This window comes from Cryptomeria japonica, chromosome 3, assembly GCF_030272615.1.
Source record: "Cryptomeria japonica chromosome 3, Sugi_1.0, whole genome shotgun sequence".
In the NCBI taxonomy this organism is placed as follows: domain Eukaryota; kingdom Viridiplantae; phylum Streptophyta; class Pinopsida; order Cupressales; family Cupressaceae; genus Cryptomeria; species Cryptomeria japonica.
In genome coordinates this window covers 694,411,261-694,434,900 of record NC_081407.1, presented here as the reverse complement: position 1 = coordinate 694,434,900, position 23,640 = coordinate 694,411,261, and positions in this window count along the sequence as shown.

Below are 23,640 nucleotides of genomic sequence, written 5' to 3'. Positions count from 1 at the left end.
TTTTATATTATATAATTTTAAAATATTATTACATGGTTAATCTTATATGGTTTAGATTATACATTAACAATTTTAAAATATTTTCAATTTATCAAAGTAGAAAATAGTAACATTTTTTTTCTTCGAGTCTTGATAGATGGTGAATATTATCTCTAAAGTATATTGAATAAAAAATTGTTAATAAAATAGCAAGAATAATTAGAACCTAAAAATAATTTCATAAATATTAAAAATAATATTTTTGACAAAAGTAATATAATAAATAATTAATCAAATAAAATAAAAATTGAGATTACATAATTGAAAGAAAAAATATCATAACTATAATACAATTCTAAGAAAAATAAGCAATGAATCATTACAAAATATGACATAAACAATGTTCAAACAATAACCATATTGGAATAACAAGTTTAACCTTCTAAAAAATATATTAAAACATTAATATATTCACTTAATTTATCTAAATATATATTTTTCATACAAGATAATATTTCTATGATTATATACATTTCAGTGGTTTTATCCACTTTTATCAAAAAATATATATATATTTCTATGATTATATTATCACTATTGATGTATATCCAAAGTCTATAACTCATCATAAATGCTTGGATATAGATATTTAATTATACACAAATTATATCCATGAAGTTTTTGTAAGATGATGCATGTTAGATTCATGGAGCTTCATCGTTTTGCAACTTTTTACAAGGAATTTGTAGGCAATAGCTACATAAATTTAAAAATATCAAAGTGATTATGTAATGAAAAAGATAGGAAAATAAATATGCCTCAAAAATGTGTATTATATGACATCAATACATTTTGGTTTCAAAAAAATAATTTGACAACAACTTGATGTTAAATTGATTGATAAAAATACAAATTTTCTAAATGTACATTTTTTCAAAAACAAAATGGAACTTTTTCTTTTTTTCTTTTTTTTTTTGTAATTCACATATTTTTTTAAGATTTGCATAATTATTTCATATGCACCATTTAATAGAGTTGATTTCTCATTAATTCATATGAAAAATGTATTGAGATCTTGGAAGTACAAAATTCTTCATATTTTAATTAAATTCTTAGATATTATAAAGATTATTATAGAAATAATAAATCTAATAAATAACTCCAAGAAAATAGGGCACACAAGTATATAAGACAAAAAATTATGTTGTTTTGTGTATTCTAAAAGAATGACTTCAAATATGGTATAAGTGAATGATATAAAAACAATGATAATTCTATGTATAACATTCTAATTTATTTGAAAATGAGAAAATCTAATATACACAAATTTAAATCTTACAATATACAAGCTATGCAATGTCACGTTAATCATATATAAGTACATATGACTAGGTTCTATTTAAGAAAAACATCAAATAAAATTAAATACTTCAATAGGTCATCACACAATATATATCGCATCAATAAAATGGGACCTAAAATAATCTCTAATTAACAAAAATGAAAAATACCTTTACTCATGATCCAAATTATAAAGTTCAAATTTCACAAGGGGTAAGATATGTATGCCTCATTTGTAGCATAGTTACGTGCTTCGTCAAAGAGTACGAGGTAGTCCCATATTGCTATAAACCATCTATAAATCTATATAAAAATGACTTGACATCGTAAACTTAAAAACATTCTTTCTTTCTTTCTTAAAAAAAAGTCTTTTGTAAAAAAAATTATAAACAATGAAAAAATAGCTTCATTAAAAAATATTTTAATCAACAAAAAAAATACCTTCATTCAAAACTAAACTAACTTGGAATGAAAGGCTTTTATAAAACGAAAGTGACGGCTTATTTCGTTGTTTGCCTTTTGTAGTAAAGCATTAGCTGGTCGTCGAAGGGAAGTCAGGGGTCACTCTCGTAGTCTTCAAATTCTAACAATCACACCAACATTTTTCCAATAATAACGACCTGGTGATTGTTATTCGAACATGCGACCTTCATATCCTCACTCTGACGTTCTCCCTGCATGAAGTAAAAAACGAAACTCATAACCAATGCTCAATATGATAACCGCTGCAGAATTGTCCTTGATAAAATGAATAATAAGTTTGCAGAATTACTAAAAATATGGAAAGAAATACAACTAACAACTAGATGTTTGAACGATGTAGAACTTAATTGGTTCATTGAATTACTACACAAGAAATCGTTGAATCACCTCTCATGCAAATTCCTGAAGAAGCAGAGTCCTCTCCATCTGGGGCATAGTGATGATAATGAATTTCACGGAATCACTCCCTTGGTGTTGCGTGCTCTACACGAAGCCTTTAAAATCCAACATAAATGACTCAATCAGCTCTGCAAATCGGGCTCCACGCACCACCTTTCCTAAGTCATCCTTTACAGACAATTCTCCTCCTACTTGGAATTTCTCTTCCACTTTGTCCAAGTGTAAGCATCAAAGACTGGAATTTTATGGTAGTGAGAGTTGTGATTCAAATCATACCATTACTAAGTCAACAATGGCAATGCTCTATGCAAAGTTGTTACAAGAAAAATGGAGTGAAAATGGGTTTGGTGTAACAAGAATCAATAAATGTGTCAAAAGGTTGTTCTTTGATATTAGTCAATTAAATGGTTAAAGATGATTTTCGGACAATAAAAGTGGGACAGTTATTTAGTACATTTTAGTGTAAAAATTGTTTTTCATTATTTGATTATTGAGTAGTGATGTCTAACTAGAATGATAAATCAAGGTGTTGAAAATGAAGGACTAGAATTCAAATTAACAACTTGAATGACATAGAGAATAAGATTTTACGTTTTTACACGTCAAAGTAACATTTTGTGATTGGAAGTGACATTTTTTTATAAAAATAACACCAAAATGATCCAAATAACATATTGAGCAATAATATATACATAAAACTAATATTAATAACTATATATGTAAAATATAAGGATGAAATTTCTCATTTTCAAATACAAATAAATTCCTCTTATTTCACTTTAATATTTACTATTTTATAAATCCAAAAAAAGTCATAAAATGTCTTGAAATAAGCACAAAAAAAAATTAAAAAATTTCACAAAATCCTTAAAATCATAAAACATCAAAAACCCAAAAACACTCATTTTGATTTCATTTCATCAATAAACTCTCCCTTTTGTACATGGAAAGACATTTGAGCAGAGGTCAGATAGAAAAATAGTTAAACATTGTGCTTAGTGAAATCATGCATCAACAGATAAATTGTTCAGCAAACCAAGCTTTCAAACGGATTGAAGTTGTCCTATCAATCGAATAATATCAACATTATCATTGGTCCTTGTCAACATTATCATGGGTCTTATATAGGGAGTGGTGTACTCGAAACCAGATTGTGTCTTGTCTTAGACGAGGTACTGCATTCCTTGAAACCAAATAGCATGATCATCCTTTCAGCACAACATTATCACTTTTGATAGCAAGATCAGAATGGTTGTTTGACTTGTTTGAATCTGTGAGTCTTGTCTTTTTATTGATTTATCTTTGACCATGTTCCTATGTTGCTCGATGATGTCACCGAGTGATTTAGAGTAACCGAGATGGCTCATGGTTCTTTTTTTGGTTTTTATTTTCTATTTGCAGAGTGTTTCATAGCATTCTGGGGAAAGTTTGTCTTGGGTGTCTGTGATAAGTACGTTCACTTTGTGAACGCTGCACATACCTTGACTCTTGACACATGTAATGTGTCTGGGGAATATTTCTTGATTGTTCTTTGAAACAACACTCATAATCGCATTGTCTCAAAGAGGGGAAAAATGTAGGCATCTAAAAATGGTCAACGCTTGCAGTGCCATACTTTATCAGGTCTATGTTACCTTCTTTTAGTTTTTCACATTTTACTAACACTTCCTCTACATTTCACACTTGATCTTTATCATTTGTTAACATTGTGTCACTCTTCTACATTCTTTCCTATTCAAACCCATTTTCTTGAATTTGAATTAGGTCTTATCGATGTCATTCTCAATTGTCATTTCATGATCGCGATCAACCTTTAATGTTGATTAGACATCATTTATCATTTTCAGTCATTATCAATTTCTATCAATCTTGATCAATTCATCATCAATCTCTATCAGTTATCAATCATCATTTATCATTATCAATATTTGTCAATTTCCATCAATTCTTGTCAATGTTGATTGATTTGTCATCGATCCCTATCATTATCAATTTGGTTAATTTTTTATCCTTATCAAACATTTTGTTGATCATGTTCATTATCATCGTTATTAACCATGTCAATCCTATCATGGCCTAGTTTGACCTAATTCATTCTTCATTTTACTTTGGGTTTAATAATTCTTTAATTATTTATCCCTTTTCTTATCTAGGGTTTAATAATTCTTCAATTATTTATCCCTTTATCCTAACTATTCCTCTTTGATTAAATAATTCACTCAATTATGTAATCCCTTTATTCTAAGCTAATTGTTCTTCCATAATTAAATAATTATTTTAATTATTTAATCACTTTCTCCAATTATTCTAATTAAATATTTTTTTATTTAATTACCATGTGTGGGTGAAATAAACGAATTTCATTTATTTATTCATGACCCCACTTAACTCTTCCACTTTCTAATTTCTCTCTCCCTTTAACTCTTCTTGTAGTCACTCAAAATTGGTCATCACTATTACATTGCTAAACTAATTCTTAGCATGTCTTCTATGTCACATTTGATTTTCATCATATGTTGGCATTGTGTCATTCCTCTGGTTTCAATTCATTTCAAATCCAACCCTCGTCAATCTCATTCAATCACATTTGGTCCTAAATCATTATAATTGGCATTTTTTTAAATCATTCGAATTGGTATCATCTTGACAATTATACTTAATTCTCTCTTTGTTGATAATTAATTAGTCATTAATTATCAACCTCAATATCAATTAATATTATCAAGTCATTATCAATCAATATTATCAGTCTCTTATCAAAATCATTATCAATTTTGGGTCTTTTTCGATCCTGTGTCCTATTTTCTTGTCAAATTCAGTCAATTGTCATTAATTTTTATCAATTATTAGCCAATCAATCATCACTATTGGGACTTAATTCATCATTAGGGTTGGTATCTTAATTTATTCAATTCATTTCCCCTAGGTTAATTAATTAAATAATTAATTAATCCCCTTTCTTACTAACATGTCTCTTTTGAATAAATAAATATATATTTATTTATTCACCATATTTTTGTCCATGTCACAATTAATATTTTTTTTAATATTAATTGGCTAATTTGATTTTATGAGTGAAATTAATAATTATTAATTATTAATTTCCACCTCACTCAAATGTCTTCACTTAAGTGATTCACTTTCTAAAAAGTGAATCACTTGTCTCCTCTCTCAAAGGCAAAGTTTCCATTTTCAACCAAGTGTTGAAAATGGAATTGTCCTTCTAACTCATCTTCCACTTGCCATCAAAACGGTAATTTCCCAAGAGACTCCCCTTTGCATGCAATGTCGACCGTCAGATTGAATCAATCTCATCCGTTGAATTCTTGTCTCATCTCTCTCCAATTTATCTATAAATTGGATGAATTTCTTCAATCAAATCCCTGGATTCTTAATTAATAATTGGTAATCAAACTATCAAATTTCTAGTACTCTTGATCAATAATCAATATCCATCTTGCTTTCAATTATATGTGCACTTGTAGGTGAGATCCACAAATCCATTGAAGAGGAAAGAAGAACAATGGAGCCGCATGGAAGGAGCATTCAATTCTGCATTTGGTTTGCATAATCTTTCATTTTGAATGCTTTGTTTTCATATCTCTATTGAGTGTGTTTAGGACTAGATCATTCCATGTTTGCCTTTGTGATTGAGCTATTACGTTTTATCATGCATGTGATGATTTCCTATTTCCTAAGTTACACTTCCATCTCCTTTCAGTTATCTCTTCCACCTTAAAATTTTCATCACCACTTATCTCTTCCACTTGCTGATTTCTATCTCCCTTTAACTCTTCATTTAACTTGTTCATCACTACTCCTTTCCTCCACTCTCAAATGGCATATTTTTTTGAAAATGAATATTTCCAATAATCATTTTCACTCATCTCTATTTCATTTTGGCATATTTTGTTGAAAATAAGTGTTTCCAATATTTATTTTCAATTCTCTTTTTCATTGGAAATGCAATTTCCTTTTTATCATCACTTAACATGTCCTCTCATTTAATCTCATCCATTGATTACTTTCAATCTCAAATCAATCGTAACCATCCAATCAATCTCAATTTGTCTATAAATTGAGCCCTTTTCTCATTGATTAGCAACCACATCTCAAGTATCCTCATGTTGGCAATTTTGCGATCATCTTGCTTCTATCACACTTGCATTTTGTAGGTGATAGCCACAACACATTTGGAGGAAAAAGAGAAAAAATGGAGGAGCTATGAAGGAGGTTCATGTGTCTTGGGTTTGCACTTGTTTTGAATCGCACTTTCATTCTCTTTATTGAATGAATTAGGATCAATTTCTTAGCTTGTTATGTTTTGTGGTTGCATAACTCTAGGCTTTGATATGTTATTCTAAATTCCTATTTACACATATAATCATGAAATCAAGAAAATAAAGTAGAGATACATACCTCTTCCCTCTCTTGATCCTCAGGCATATCAAGTGCATTCATCAATTCTACAAATCCCAATTGTCATTGTATATAAAAGAGACAAAAAAGACTAATCAATCTATAAGTTCCAACTAAGAAAATTTCAACATTTTCAAACAATTGTGTCAATTAAAAATGTGTTCAATTACCTTTTGATGTTTAGGCATCCTTGAAGATTTCTTTCGCTGAGGAGGTGTCCTAGACACGTGTGGGGTACCCTAAAAGAAACAAAATTAACACAAGAGATATCAGTAGATAATATTAAATATAATTTAGCAAATCTAAATTTAAATGACTTGCATATTCAATCAAAAGAATACATAAAAAGAGGTGTGCAAAATATGATACCGCATAGCTTTCTAGGCCAAAATTGATGGCCAAGAGCGTGACATTATCAATCTGGGACATTTGATCCCCTGACAATGCCTATAAAACTCAAAATAAATATACATTAAAGAGGGCTAGTATATCTTATTAAAAAAAATTGAATTCAAGGTACTATTCTATTTTAACATGTTACAAAATTTATACCTCGGGCATCGAAGCTACAACTGCAACAACTATGGGAGGAATATCAAATGGTGTATTAACATCCGCTATTGCATCATGAAATGCATATTGTTTGTATCAATATAAATCGATCTATAAATGAAAATTCATTTACATTTACAAGTTTTAAGTGATTATTAAATAAAATGTTATCAATTCAAATCAACACACCTGTGTCTGCGTGTGACCACCCAACACCATATCCATCAAATCATCAATCAATGCCACATCCTCTGCAGTGGTAGTCTAATATCTACTCCCACAAATTGTACATAGATGGGACGTGGAACCATCTACACTAGCCTCAACATCCATCCCAGAGCATATACCTGAACAACTAGGACACTCCCCTGCTGCCTTGACTTCCCTACGTCCAATTCTAATTGTACATGGAAAGGGTGGGAGACTGAATATAGTAGAATACTCAATAACAAAGTAAAATGATCGTCCACCCATTTAGGACCCACGAAGAACCTTTCTAATATCTCAGAAATTCTTGAGAAGTTCAATCTCCTATTTGTCCAATTATATAAGCCATTTTTCGGCACAACATCAAATACTTAATTAAAAGTCACAAAGTCTTTAAAATCCTCCATAACCCTGTTATATTTCCTTAAGCCTCCAATTTTTTCATTCAATCCAATATGGCATTGAAATCTCCCACTAAAACCAACCTTTTGTTCCCTAAAGATCGAATGCAAACTGAAAGTTCTTGCTAAACTCTTGCCTTCTCCTTTGTTTTAATCAGGTCATATACATTAATTAATGGAAAGATCAAGTCATCTACCAATAACTTCACCTTGAGAACCATCCAAAAATAAAACATCTATTCTAAAAATACTTTGACCACTTGTGGATTCCATAGTATTCCCAACCCACCTTCCGATCCTCTAGCTTCTTGGAAACAACTTTCCCATCTCGAACCAAACTGCAAAAAGCTAAGTGCTTTATCTAAATTCAGCTTGGTTTCTTGGAATAGGATGATGCCATTAGAGATATTCTCTAATTTAATTTAACCAAGCATTTCTTATCAGGAGTCATTAGGCCCCTAACATTCCAAGTAAGAATTTTCATGATGCTCCAAGGGAGGTTTTTCCTCCCTTGGATCTCTTCATGAAGTTGATAACACTAATGATGCCTTTCTCCTTCTCTTTCTCCTCTCTCTTTTGTTTGATTCTTCTCCTTGCTCTACAGCCCTTGGATCTACCCAGAAGAACATTTGTCAATTGACTGATACATCTGGGGTGAACAATGTCCAAATCATCTTCGTTATCAAAATCCTCCTCTAACCCCAAATCATAATCTATCTCAGTATCGGATATTCCCCTACTCACAACCAAGGCGTTTCTTGGGGACCCCAAACTTTTGGCAAGATCATCTTTGGGGAGGCCTTCCTCTCCAGCAGGTATAGCTTTGGCCTCGCTCTTCTCCTTTGCAACTAGAAGACCAACATAACCCAGAATCCCAGAGGGAGATTTCAAAGCCTGCCTCTGGGGAGCAACCGTTTTATCATCTATAAACTTTCTGTTTGGCCTAGGAATCCATCTCCTTGCGAGCCTGATAAAAAATCTACAATGAACCTACCTATGTTTTCTACTACCACAACGACCATAATAAATCCTAACTTCTTCCACTTCTACTTGTTGTGTCCAAGACCTTTCCGCCGATTTCAAACAAATGTGGGAAGGAACCTCCTTCACCGCTGCTATTTTAAGTCTAGCATACAGATAGGATTCATTATCAACAATATTTTCATCACTCTCTAAAAGGGTCTCTACAGTTCTATGAATCTTCTCCAAACTACTCTCTCCCCAATATTCAATCAGAGGATTGTAAAGATGGATCCAAATGGGTCTGTCGTAAGGAGACAATGGAATCGGGTCAAAATTGGGAAATCATGGTTGAAGGTAAAGGGGATTACTATCTAAAAACCAATTCCCATGAATAAGAATTCTCTCTTTCTCTTCCTCCTCTACCAAAATAACTATGAAAAATCATTTCGGGATAAACTTCACCACTACTTTGGATTTCCATTGGTCATCAATCCAAGATTTAGTTCGACTCCTCTCCATTTTTGGCTCGACAAATCTATATATCAGCACCAGCCTATCCCAATGATCGATGTCTTCTTCAATTTCATCAGAAAGGTTAATCTCAACTGATCATGCCTCAGTCTCGGTTTGTTGTTCTGAGATATCTGGAGCCTCCTTGTTCCCCTCGCTGCCTACAAGTCCTCCATTGACACGTAACTGATTTCTTAGGATCTCTCTCATATTCTCTCTCCCTTTTCAAACATCTATGATCAAATTTAAATTATGGATCAAACACAAATGTGATTAGTGATTCCTTAATTGCATTCTTGGACTACAAAGGATAAGGAAATGAGTCAAACAATGAAATTATAATGGAAGATGTTAGTGACTAGGAGAAATCTAACAAAGTTGAGCCTCCTTGAGAATTGTGTCACTATTTTTTTTAATTTCACATGTAAATTATAATGTTTCTTAAAATGGACCTATTTAATTTTTTTTATTTTACTCCTAGGGTATTGTAATTATAATCATTGATGTAAACTTTATATGCTATATAACAATTTATTTTTTAACTTTTTAATGTTTAAACTTTAGCAAGAAAATAAAAGAAGAGAGGAGGGTGATGACTTTAAATTCTACATATAAATTTCCTATTATTATCCTCTATATTGTATACAATAATATTTTTGTGAAATACTATTATGTGGTGTGATTTATTCTCAAATTAATCCTTCTTTATAATCCTATATCAAATACAACTGTGTTTTATAACTTTAATCAACATTACGATGTTGTCTTTATTATACAATAATTTATGGATTACCATAGAAATAAAATATACATGAAAAAATGTTGTAATACAATCGTTCTTCCATTATGAATATTTGAGTAATAAAATCTTTTATCATTCAAGTTTGAAATATTTTAGCTAAATCACTACTATTTTTTACTTGCTTGCCTATTTCAACACTACCAAATTCATTTAAGAAAATCTATTTAATTTCTCTACTTTGATATGTATATACAATCATAAAATTGAGAACATTTATCATGAAAGGTTATTATATGATGAAATATTTTGAAATACTTTGTGTTTAATGACAACTATTTGTATATGTGAATCTTAAACTAACAAATTTTTATATGACATCAATTATCTGGGTTTCAAAGTTTTGAGAGTTAGTTGAGTGAAAAAGTAATTGTTTGGATAATAGTTTAGTCAATAGGTCCTTAGTTTTTTGTTGAAGCTAAATGGTTGTGAATGAATAATTTATTATTGAGTGTAAGGTGACATTGTAAGGGATGAGGCCACAACCATGCTCATGAAAAAATTGGAAAAATGGAAACTACTTAGTCCTTAGCTCTTAGCTGAAGAGGTTCCACCCTAAAGACTTATCGTCCCATATTGGATTAGCTAAAAATTATGCGAATGATATAAATTTGCTAATATAAAATAATGATAATGTAGTTTAATAAGTTCATAGGTTTATCCATATAAATAGAAATAGAATAGGTGATAGATACATCCTATGACATATCTTCAATATAATTTATAAGCCTCTACTACCACATAAATATAATAAAAGAGTTTTTAAATCGATACAATCACACAAAATGATTATTATTGAGATAGAAAAAAAAAATTACTAATAAAAATAATGGAAGACATACTTGAAAATAAGAGAGCTTTTCATTACCATTAACAATAAAATATAACAGACACTTTCCATGTTCAAATGCTAACAAAGCTAAAACACTAGTTTTAGATCATCCCTATGTTAGACTAGAGACAATGCCTAAGTTTAAATATCTAGACATGGAAACAAAAATGTAAAGTAAGGGTAAGTGCACCAAGATGGTGAACAAAAAGGGGGGTATAAGTGGCCATTTTTTTTAATTTTTTTTCTCTGAAAATAGGTAACCTTGAATTTCAAAGAGATATTTGAAGGTCATGCACTCAAAACTAGGAGTTGAGCAAAAAATAAGAATTGTAGTACTTTGAATCTAGTTTCTAAACTACTAAAGTTTTTTAAAATTGGATAATTTTAAGAGGGTAAAACCTCTAGCACATGAAAAAATGTTCCTGATTTTTTCAGAAAAACATAACATAGTTGTTTTCATGTGTTGCACAAAATATATAGTTAGATTTAGTATTTTGCAAAACCCTTTGGTAGGATGATAGGTGAGAGTGAGATCTAGAAGTTGTTTATTTTTTTAATTTTCCATTGAGTATTCTTTTTTAATGAATTTTTGACTTGACCGCATCCTGAAAATTTGGTACCCGTACTTCGTGCGTTGGGAATAACTTGCATCAAAATAATAAAAAATGCAAACTTCTTTTTTTAAAAGTGTATAGAATCTAGTGTAGAAAAATAATATGTAATTTATTTTGAATTTGGTCAAGTATATCAAAAGTTATTAAAAAAATGGTAGACATATGTCTATGAGGACTTTCAAGGCATTGGTAAAGAAAATTAAAGTTTACTATGCTAATGTTGTCCAAAAATAAAAAACTTTATATGGTTAGAAAACTAAGAAGACGTGTAAGATTATGGTGGTAATTCTAGAGATACCCACTTGATCATTTGTAAACCTGATGACGACGAAGTTGAGAAATCATATTGGAAGATGAAAAGACGTGTGAAGGGACAAAAATGGGGGGGAAATGGGCTTGCAATCCTTAGGGTCATTTTCCAACCCTCTTACCAAACCAAAACCCGCACGGGTTTTGAAAAACAAAAAGTACTATTCACAGTTCTACATAACTTGCACGGTTTTTGAAAAACAAAAAGTACTATTCCAGTTCTACATAACCTGTACGGGTTATGTAGAACTAAAACCATTATTTTGTGTTTCACAAAACCCGTACGAGTTATGAAGACATAATAATGTATGCTTGTAAACTTAGCATTTACTACACATATGTATGAACATACATAGATAATATCTATTTATGTATGTATATATGCATATTTATAGTTATATATACTACACTTCTCTCTATGCTAAGTCTCTCACCCTTTTCTCCATCTCCCTATCCCTTTCCCCTTCTCTCTGACTCTCCATATCCCTCTTCCTCTCCCTATCTTCCCCCTTCTCTCTCCCCCTCTCCCTCTCTATCTTCCTCTCCCTCTCCCTTTCCCTTTCTCTCACTCTCACTCTCTCCCTTTCCCCCCCTTCTCTCTCTCTCTCTCTCCCCACTTCCTATTTGGTTCCTAGTTCTACATAACCCGTACGGGTTATGCAGAACTAAAGCCAAAATTTCTAGTTCTGCATAACCCACAGGTTTCTAAAACATATAATGTTCCTCAAAACTCGTACTGATTTTGAGGAAATTTTGATTTTTTATTATGTCGAGGATCATATGGTGAACCAGAATTTTTCCTTACATTCTTCATAAATTCTGCATCTTCACAAAATGCCTTCAGTGCAGCTTCCAGTATTCCTCCGTTACAGCGCTGGATAAGTTTAAAAAACCGGGTTAGATTTTAAAAACAATAAGAATTGATGGATGCTTTGAACTCTTGCAAAAGCACACGCCCGCATACGTCCACGAAATCTCTAGATACATTTGAATTTCCATCTAATATCCCTATTAAATCTTTCTCCACAGCTTCAAAATTTCTGGATGTATATTCACCTTTTTTAATAACTGATGCCATTTCTTGGATTATCTTCTCCACAAAAATTATATGGTCACCGTCGTCCTCCTGACGAAGCCTGGCAGCCAAATCTGGTAAAAGTTTCAGTTTCAATCCCTCACAAGAGAGCACTTTCCGAATTTGGGACTCCTCCTCAGCACTCCAACGAACTGCTTCCAGGTATTGCATGCATTTGTTGATGCAGTCTTCAGCCAACATTTCAGAAGCAATTGACATGATCGCCAGGCATTCCTCAATGCTGGAGAAATCCACATGCTCACCATACATGATTTCAATGCATTTCAAATAGTGATCAAAGTTATGAGAAGTAGTTACCCATATTTCGGTAGATTTATCCGATGACCAGCTGTTGGAAAACCTGCTTTCAAAAAACTTCAATCTTTTGAGGATCTGGGAATGGAGATATATGGGATTTCTTCCATACTTCTCCTCACTTGGGCCTTTCAAGAACAATTTTACATCAGCAGAGCTCTGAGTTCCGAATCGAAGCCGAGCTTCTGCCATTACATAAATTGATGCAGATGACGCCTTTCTATCTATAAATTTAGTGGCAATATCAAACCAACTCTAGATTTACAGAGTATAAGAATTGAATATCAATGCGATCCAACTTTAAAACTGAGAAGAGGAGGTAGCTTCTGGTGCAACGTAATGGTAAAGTTTATTCCTAATACTTTAATTTCAATGGAGTCACAGCTCATCGCCCGCTTCTTTTAAAAAGGCTGGTTTCCTTCGCTTTAATAAAAGAAACATTGTGAGTGCTATGAATGTTTTTAACTATCATAAATAAAGTGATGTTGTTAGTGCTAGTGAATCTCGTACTACTTCGTAATTTTTAAGATGATTTGGCTCAATAAACACTTCTCCGTTCCTATTGGATTCTACTTTAACTTTAAATATAAAATAAAATTAGTAATTAATAAAAAAAATTTAAATTAATTATAAATATTCAATATTTTTTTATTTACAAAAGGATTTGTTCATCCACTACAAAACCAAAGAATCAAATCAAATTAAATGTTTTTTTGGTGGGTTGGAGCAAGCTAAAATTTGATGGGACAATCCAAGCATATTTTGGGCTAGTTACATTGTATAAATTCATGAAAGACATTTGATAGATGCTGCTTTGTTAAAGTGTGTAGGATAAGGAGCAAATAACAAAGTAGAAGCTATGGTCCTCTTTTCACGCCTATAAATTTGTTAACACCTAAGCATTAAAAAGGTGTGAATGGGAAATACAACTTGAGTTGGTTTAGCGGTGGAGAAATTGTGCTCTTGAAAGAGAGGTCACAATTTCAAATCCCACAAGGGGTTAGAGTATATACACCTTATGCAGTCAATGTATGGAGTTAATTTGATGGACTAATTTGGGCATATTATAACAAACCATGAAGAGCTTCAATAGGTGCTACTTTGAAGGGTTTTGGATAAGGAACAAAAATAGAAGTCATGGTGCTCCTTTTAGGCCTAAAATATTGTTCATAGGTAAGCATTAAGAAGGCGTAGATTGAAGGTGAATCTTAGTTTATTATAAAGGTGGTTCAAAACTAGAAAATCATCAAAATTTTCTCCTTTTTCAACAATTTATAGGCCTTTAAACTCAAACACATTTATAGAGAAAGGAAATATTATATTTGTGTATTATCTAATATTAGTATTACTTGTGATACAAGGTTGTTATTTGAGGATAAATTAATACTATGGCTACAAAAATATCCATCATAGTGTTAAATAGTGCTAAATAAGATTAAAAATGTGAGATATCAAGAGAATTGATGGATTATTTGAACTCTCAAAAAAGAACATGCCTACATACATCCATGACATCTCTAGGTGTATTTCCATCTAACATCCCTTTTAAATATTTCTCCACAATTTCTCAAATTTTGGATAAACAATTTCCTTTAAAAGAAAAGACATTTCTTGGAAACTAATCTCCACAAAAAATCATATCGGCATTGCCATCTTGATGAAGCCTTGTAGCTAAATTTGGTGAAAGTTAGAATCCCTCACAACAAAGAACTTTTTGGATTTAAGACTCTGGATTAGCTTTCTAGTGAACCACTTCAAATACTTAATACATTTCTTGATACAATCATCAACCAATATTTTAAAAACAACTGACAAAATTGTTCAGAATCCTCAATATTGAGGAAATCCACATGCTCACCTTAAACAAATAATAATTAATTTTCAATTGGGATAAAAATTATAAGAATTATTTATGCTTTTTTCAATTGATTTATTCAATAACTAGTAGGTACTTTTTATTATTTTATAAATTATTTGTAATTTTTACTATGCATAGATATAATTTCACAAGTTCTTTATAATTGGATATTTTAAATTATAACTAAATGTCTTATATTTGCATCGTCAAACGTGTAGTGTCACAATTAAAACACTTCGTTGGTGAAGTGGCCACCAAGGTTCAAATCCCTGCTGGATCATTGGGCTTGCAGACCTTGGGCGTTATAGTGAACAACCCATATACTCTGACATAAAATGATTGTTATTATGATTAAAAATTATTTATTAATCTGAATTTTTTTAAATTTCATAAACACAAGAATAAAAACTCAATTTAAAATAATCACATCCATATAATATATAAATAATGTGACTTTAAACTGATCTCATTAAATCCACATATATTTTTCGATTTTTAAATATATAAAATATTGAATAATTAAAAGATGGAAGACGTTCTTTAAAAAATACAACTTTTATTACCTAAACACATTAAACATGGCACACTTTCCAAGTTCAAATGCTATTAAAGCTAAGACACTGGTTGTACTCCAATACCCTATGACAGACGTGACTCGATACCTGAGCCCACTTGAGGGAGGCTTTGAGTGTTTTGTATTATTAAAAATAAAATAATCTTGCTCACTAAAATAAAGTCATTTTTGAGATGCTTTGACTCAATAAACACTTCTATGTTACTATTGCAGGAATGGACATGTTAATAGGTGTAGCTAACTTTAATCTTACAACACATAAACTTTAAATATAAAATAAAAATTGTAGTTTATTATTAATTTTCATATAAAATGATTTATTTATTTTTTTAATTTATATAATACTATAAAAAATCTTACATTATGATCATGTATATTAAAATCTATTAACTAAAATGGTAAATATAAATTATAAAATATATTAAAAATTTAATTTAGGAAAATGTTGTAGTTAATTTCTTTTAAGATCAAACAAAAGAAATCAATTAGATGGCTCCTTTGATGAGTTGGACAAGCTAAAATTTGATGGGGCAATCTGGACATGTTTTGAGCTAGTTGTATTGTAAGAGACCATTAAGAGAATTTGATAGGTGTTACTTGAAAGATACAAGATAAGGAAAAAATGACAAAGTAGAAGTCATGGTGCTCCTATTAGGCCTAGAAACTTATTTACACCTAATTTGAATCTCATAATATTATTTGTAAAGCTCTGATGCTAATAGTAAACAAGATGAGAGGAGGGGGGGCGGGGGGGGGGAGAATCATACAAACTTAATCTTCAATATATTCAACAGATTCAACCTTAGTAGCTTATACTTCAGAATACATAACCAAAACTGCAAAACATTCAAACTCATGAACATATAACATCACAACACATATAACACTAGATTTAACTTGGAAACCCAAATAGGGAAAAACCACTATGGGATTTCGGACCCACTAAGAAATATACCCTTCTAGAGTATGGTCAGTTAAAAGTAAATCTTGTTAAAGATTACAAACACATTGCTAGATCTGACCCGGTTAAGGGATTTCCCTTAGACTTGTTAGAGTCTTGCACTTTGTTAGAAGTGACCTTGTCAAAGGATTTCAAACACTCATTTAAAATATTACCTTGCTAGAGGGTTTACAAATAAGACTGTTAGGTCCACTCGGTTAAGAGATTTCCTGTCACTTACAAAATAAACAACAGTAATAAAATATATCTGCAACTTCACATCTGAAATGCTAAAGTAGATTCTTATTTGCTCAAAACAATCTTGTCATAAGACTTATCTAATCCATTGATGGGCTTGCTGGGCTTCTCAATCTGTTCTTCAATCAGATCTTCAAGCTTCTGAGCTCAGTAAACATTCTTGTAGCATCACTGTGCATACATTTGCCCGCATGTAGTGTTTATCAACAATTCCTTATTTATAAACAATTTCTAACCGTTTAATCTCCTTGATCACATTTCCCATGATCAATCTTAGCCATCAGATCATCAAACTTGACTAGGTTCAATGTATCCTTCGATCTGAAAATTTTTTACCTTGCCTTGGAACTTGCATTCCTTCCTAGGAACTTGTGCTAGGTTATTGCGGTTCAATCTGTGCTGTATATCTTCCTCCTATATTTTCATTGTCGTAGATTCTTAACAAACTTCTTGTGCGACAAACCAATCATTTATTCATCACCATCTCATCAGCATCCTTCATTAAATAATGGTTTTATCCATCCAATGCGATCTATTAAAACTTGGTTGTTACTCGGTTAATATTGAACTTCGCTCGGTAGACATTTTGCCTTTGTTAATCGATATCAATAACCTTAGGGTTTACCGACTAGGTACCTTAGGGTTTACTGACTAGGTTCCTTGCTCGGTGACATAATACAGTATTAAACTTATAATCAACAACATGTGTAGGATATCAAAACAATCAAAACAACATGATCTCATCATTGTCTAACTCAGTAATAGTTGCCTATTGAATAACTTATATCTCCCCTTTATTATCACATTCTTTCTGTATCACTTACCGACCTCCTAATACTCATCAACACATACTTCTCAAGATATGGCAACATCATACTGAATCAGAAAATCAATCTCTTGACATCAATGACAAAATAATATTATTAAGACAGTAATCATCCTTCTTTAGTTATATCAACAATCTCCAACAACCTTCTCAATATCCTTATTGAAATGCCAACAATTGCCTTTCTATTGTAATGCCAACAATCTCCCCCTCTGGCACTAATGGCAAAACCAACAATTAAATGGTAATACCAACTTGATTTGTTCCAACTGATTCAGATTCAGATTGTTGTTTAGTCTTCTCCTGTTATCCTTTATCTGATCGAACCTTCTCCTAAAGTCTTCTCCCCCTGGCATTGGTTTTCTGTTATCTTCTCCATTTAGTCTAACTTCTCCATTTAGTCTTCTCCCCCTTTGACAACAATGCCAAAAAGAAAAAGAGCTAATTCATGGTTTCTTCCCCTGTGAAGTGATTTTCCTTGCCGTGTTACACATGTATTATCTTAGTCTTGGTCAGAGCAACTTGTCTCCAATCACTATTTCCTGCACACCTTTAGAAAACCTCCTAAAGTGCATAAATCAGCATCAATACACAAATAATATTCGATAGAGTCATCGAATTGATGCTTTCACTGAACTCTGTCAGTGAGTAGAAGATAGGGGTAGGACCCCTAACTTGCTTCTGAGATACTCAAAAGTGTCCCTTGGCAGTGGCTTTGTGAAGATGTCTACTATTTGCTCCTTTGACCTGATATATTCTAGCACAACTTTCTTCTCTTGAATTTCTTCTCTGAGATAATGATACTTTATAGAGATATGTTTTGTCTTAGAGTGCATTACTGGATTCTTTGAAATGTTAATGGCACTACTATTATCACAGAATATAGTTACTGGCTCATTAGCTTTCTCATTTATACCTTCCAATAGTTGCTTGATCCATGCTATATTTGTACAATTCAATGCTGCAGCAACATATTCAGCTTCAGCTGTTGATTGTGAAATGCATCCTTGTTTCTTGCTAAGCCAACTTACTAGTCTATCTCCCAAGAAGAAAGCTCCACCACTTGTTTTTTTCCTATCATCAATGTTTCCTACCCAATCAGCATCAATATAAACTTTTAAATCAAAATCATTCCTCTTTTCATATACTAAGCCATAGTCTTCAGTGCCTCTCAGGTATCTCAAAATTCTCTTGATTGCTATCATATGGGTTTCTTTGGGATCTGCAGAAAATCTTGCAACTATTCCTACTGCATGTGTTATATCTGGCCTGTTGTGAACAACATATTGCAGCTTTCCAATCATAGATCAGTAAAGTGTCTCATTAATAGATGCAGATTCATCATTCTTTGATAGTTTCAGTTAGTAGTCATAGGAGTACTTACAGGTTTAGAATCCTCCATTCCAAATTTCTTCAAGATTTCCTTTATGTACTTGGATTGAGTATTGAAAATCTCATCTTTCATTTACAGTATTTGTAAACCTATAAAATACTTTATCTTACCGATTAATGACATCTCAAATTCTTTGCACATTCCATTTCCAAAGTTCTTGCATAGAGAATCATTTCCACAAAAAATAATATCATCAACAAATATGGCTGAGATTAGTATTCCATTGTCCTCATCATTCTTCATGTACATATTGTTGTTTTCACTTTTCCTTATAAATCCAATCTTGATCAAGTAAGAGTGCAGTCGCTCATACCATGCTCTAGGTGTTTGTTTCAGACCATATAAAGCTTTGTTTAATTTACATACCTGATCTTTACTCTTGTCTTCAACAAATTCTTCAGGTTGTTCAATATAAACTTCTTCTTCTAGTATACCATTCAAAAATGCAGATTTAACATCCATTTGATATACCTTGAAATTTTTGAAAGCGGCATATGCCAACAATGTTCTTACTCCCTCAAGTCTAGCCATAGGTGCAAAAGTCTCACCATAATTTATTCCTTCTTCTTGAGCATAACCTTTGCAAACTAGTCTTGCTTTGTTCCGAATGACCTCACCTTTTTCATTTAGCTTGTTTCTAAAAATCCACTTTGTACCGATTACATTTTTCTCCTTTGATCTTGGGACCAATGTCCAAGTTTCATTCTTCTTGATTTGATCAATTTCTTCTGTCATAGCATTTACCCAATCTTCATTGTTAAATGCCTCTTTTACTATTCTTGGTTCAAATTCAGATATCAGACATGTGTTTTGTCTCAGTTTGTTCCTTGTCATCACTGGATCATCCTTATCTCCTATAATCTGACTTGATGCATGATTTCTTCTAACATATTTGGCTAATATAGGCTCAGTAGGCTCTGTATGATCTTCTTCATCACTCGATAACTGGATATTATCTTCATTTTCTTCAGCATTTCTTTCTGCAAATTCATCAACATAAACAAATTCTTCATAATTTTCTAGTTCTTTGGAATTTCCTTCATCATTTCTTTCTGCAAATTCATCAATTTTCACATTTGCACTTTCTACTATTTTGTTTGATGATTTGATCAGACATTTAAATGCTTTACTTCTAGAAGAATAACCAAGAAATGTTCCTTCCTCGCTTTTCTAATCAAACTTTCCATTCCTCTCATCTTCGTGAACATAACATCTAATTCCAAATATTTTAAAATAACTTACATTAGGTTTCTTGTCATACCAGATTTCATATGGTGTCTTCATAGTTCTTTTCTTCAGTTGTACTCAGTTCAGGGTGTAAACAGTAGTGCTGATTGCTTCTCTCCAAAATGTTTGAGGTGCCCTCTTTTCTATCATCAAGGTTCTGGCACAATCTACAATTGATCTATTTCTTCTCTCAGCTATCCCATTTTGCTGAGGTGTTCTTAGTGCAGACTCTTACCTTTTTATACCATGGTCATTGCAAAATAAGTTAAATTCATCAGAAGTGAATTCTCCTCCTGTATCAGATCTAAGACATTTCAGCTATCTTCCTGTTTCATTTTCAACTCTTGCCTTGTACCATTTAAACATTTGAAAAGCTTATGATTTTTCTTTTAAAAACATAACTGACATTATCCTTGAGTAATCATCCACAAATAATATGAAGTATTTGTCACCATAATAACTTTCAACTTTCATGGGACCACAAAGATCAGTGTGTACTAGATCTAAAATTCTTTTAGAAGTGTAGGACTTACTTGTAAAGCATGATCTTGTCATCTTACCCATCTGGCATCCTCGACACATAGCATTCTCAGGTTTTTCCAAGCTCGGTAGACCTCTTACTCGGTGCTTCTTACTTATCTTGATCAGATTATCAAAATTTACACGACAAAACCTTTTATGCCATAATGAGGTATCTTCTATTTTTTCATATAGACTTTTGTTCCAAGTTGTGTCAAGATGAAATGTATTACCTTTTTTTTGTGTCCCGGTAGCAGCCAGCTTTCCATGTTTGTCATGAACTTTGACACATCCCTTCTAGAATTCTATTCGGTAACCTGTATTGTTTAGCTATGCTACACTCAACAAATTGTATTTCAAACCTTCAACCCAGTATACATCATCACATTTAGCATTGTCAAGAAGTTTTATAGATCCTTTACCTTTCACCGGACATGGTGCATCATTACCAAATCTTACATATCCTCCATCATAGTCTTCTAATTTAACAAACTTGTGTTTATCACCTGTCATGTGATGTGAGCATCCATTGTCTATGATCCAAGAATCATTATTATGTATGTGAGATATTAGGGCTTTTTCTTCATACCTTTCTTCATCTGATCCATCTTTAATAGCCACATAAACAACTTCCTCTGTATTAGTTTCATCAGATTTATCATCGTTGGATTCCTCATCAGCTACTAGGCATGTCTTTCTATTTCTCCTTCTGAAGTCTCGGTGTCCTCTGTAGTGATTGTCTTTATGTCTATCTTCTTGGTATTCTCTCTTCTCACTAGTTTCTTTGTCAGGGAAGTTAGAAGTCATATGTCCTATTTTATCACAATTGAAACATTTTAAAGGTAGCTTTCCTTTATACTTACCTTTGCCTTTTGGTAACCTTCTGGCCAATAGTGCTTCAAACTCTTCTTGCTTTCTAATCTCCTCATACAGTTTGTGTACTTCTTCCATGTTTTTATGAAATCTCTCACTTGCTCCACTGTGATTTCCTTCAGAATACTTATTCATTCTATCATTATAGTCATCATATTCACCAATATGAAAAAAAACTGAATGCAGATTCTACTTTATTTACCGAAGACCCACTGTTATCAAAATTACTTAACTCAAATGCATGTAGCTTACCGATCATGGCATCCAAAGAGACTGGCACATTTGGTACAGACCTTAATTCATTGATTGCAGAGACTCAAATGGCATAAGCATGTAGAAGGGTTCTAAGCAACTTACTTGTTACATCCTTTTCTTCAATAGTTCCTCCTGCTTCTTTAATTTGATTGACAATTTCCTTTAACCTTGTACTGTATTGGGTTATGTTCTCACCTTCATTCATTCTCATGGATTCAAGTTGTCCTCTTAGACTATCTACTTTTGCTCTTTGGACATGTTCATCAACACCATACACAGATATGAGCTTGGTCCACATTGCTTTTGTATCATTACAGCCTTCTAGATCATTAAACTCTGAGTCGATCAATGATGATGTTACTTCAATCATAGCTCGAATATGTTCTTGCTTTGCCTTTATCTCTTCCAAGGTCATTAGGTTGGTGATAGGTGCTATGTAATCATTCTCCAAATAATATGTTGAATATTCTCCAATTCCTGATAAGTGCAGCTTCATCCTTTTCTGCCATGTGGAGAAACTTGACTTGTTCAGCTTTGGTGCATCCCTTTTATACATCTTCGGATCTTTGCCTCAAGTACCTTTAAACTTTTCTTCTGAAGTCCACAGCTCTGATACCAATTGTAAATCTCTTATGCTAATAGTAAACAAGATGAGAGGGGAGGGGTGAATCATACAAACTTAATCTTCAATATATTCAATAGATTCAACCTTGGTAGCTTATACTTCAGAATACATAACCAAAACTGTAAAACATTCAAACTCATGAACAAATAACATCACAACACATATAACACCATATTTAATGTGGAAACCCAAATAGGGAAAAACCAATGTGGGATTTCGGACCCACTAAGAAATATACCCTTCTAGAGTATGCTCGGTTAAAAGCAAATCCTATTAAAGATTACAAACACATTGCTAGATTTGACCCGGTTAAGGGATTTTCCTCAGACTTGTTAGAGTCTTGCACTTTGTTAGAAGTGACCTTGTCAAAGGATTTCAAACACTCATTTAGAATGTTACCTTGCTAGAGGGTTTACAAATAAGACTGTTAGGTCCACTCAGTTAAGAGATTTCTTATCACTACAAAATAAACAATAGTAATAAAATATATCTGCAACTTCACATCTGAAATGCTAAAGAAGATTCTTATTTGCTCAAAACAATCTTGTCATAAGACTTATCTAATCCCTTGATGGGCTTGCTGGGCTTCTCAATTTGTTCTTCAATCTGATCTTCAAGCTTCTGAGCTCGCTAAACATTCCTTTAGCATCACTGTGCATACATTTGCCCGCATGTAGTGTTTATCAACAATTTCTAACCACTTAATCTCCTTGAACACATTTCCCATGATCAATCTTAGCCATCCGATCATCAAACTTGACTAGGTTCAATGTATCCTTCAATCTAAAAATATTTTACCTCGCCTTGGAACTTGCATTCCTTCCTAGGAACTTGTGCTAGGTTATTGCGGTTCAATCTGTGCTATAGATCTTCCTCCTGTATTTCCATTGCCATAGATTCTTAACAAACTTCTTGTGTGACAAACCAATCATTTATTCATCTCCAGCTCATCAGAATCCTTCACTAAATAATGTTTTTATCCATCCAATGCGATCTATTAAAACTCGGTTGTTACTCAGTTAATACTAAACTTCGCTCAATAGACATTCTACCTTCATTAACCGATATCAATAACCTTAGGGTTTACCGACTAG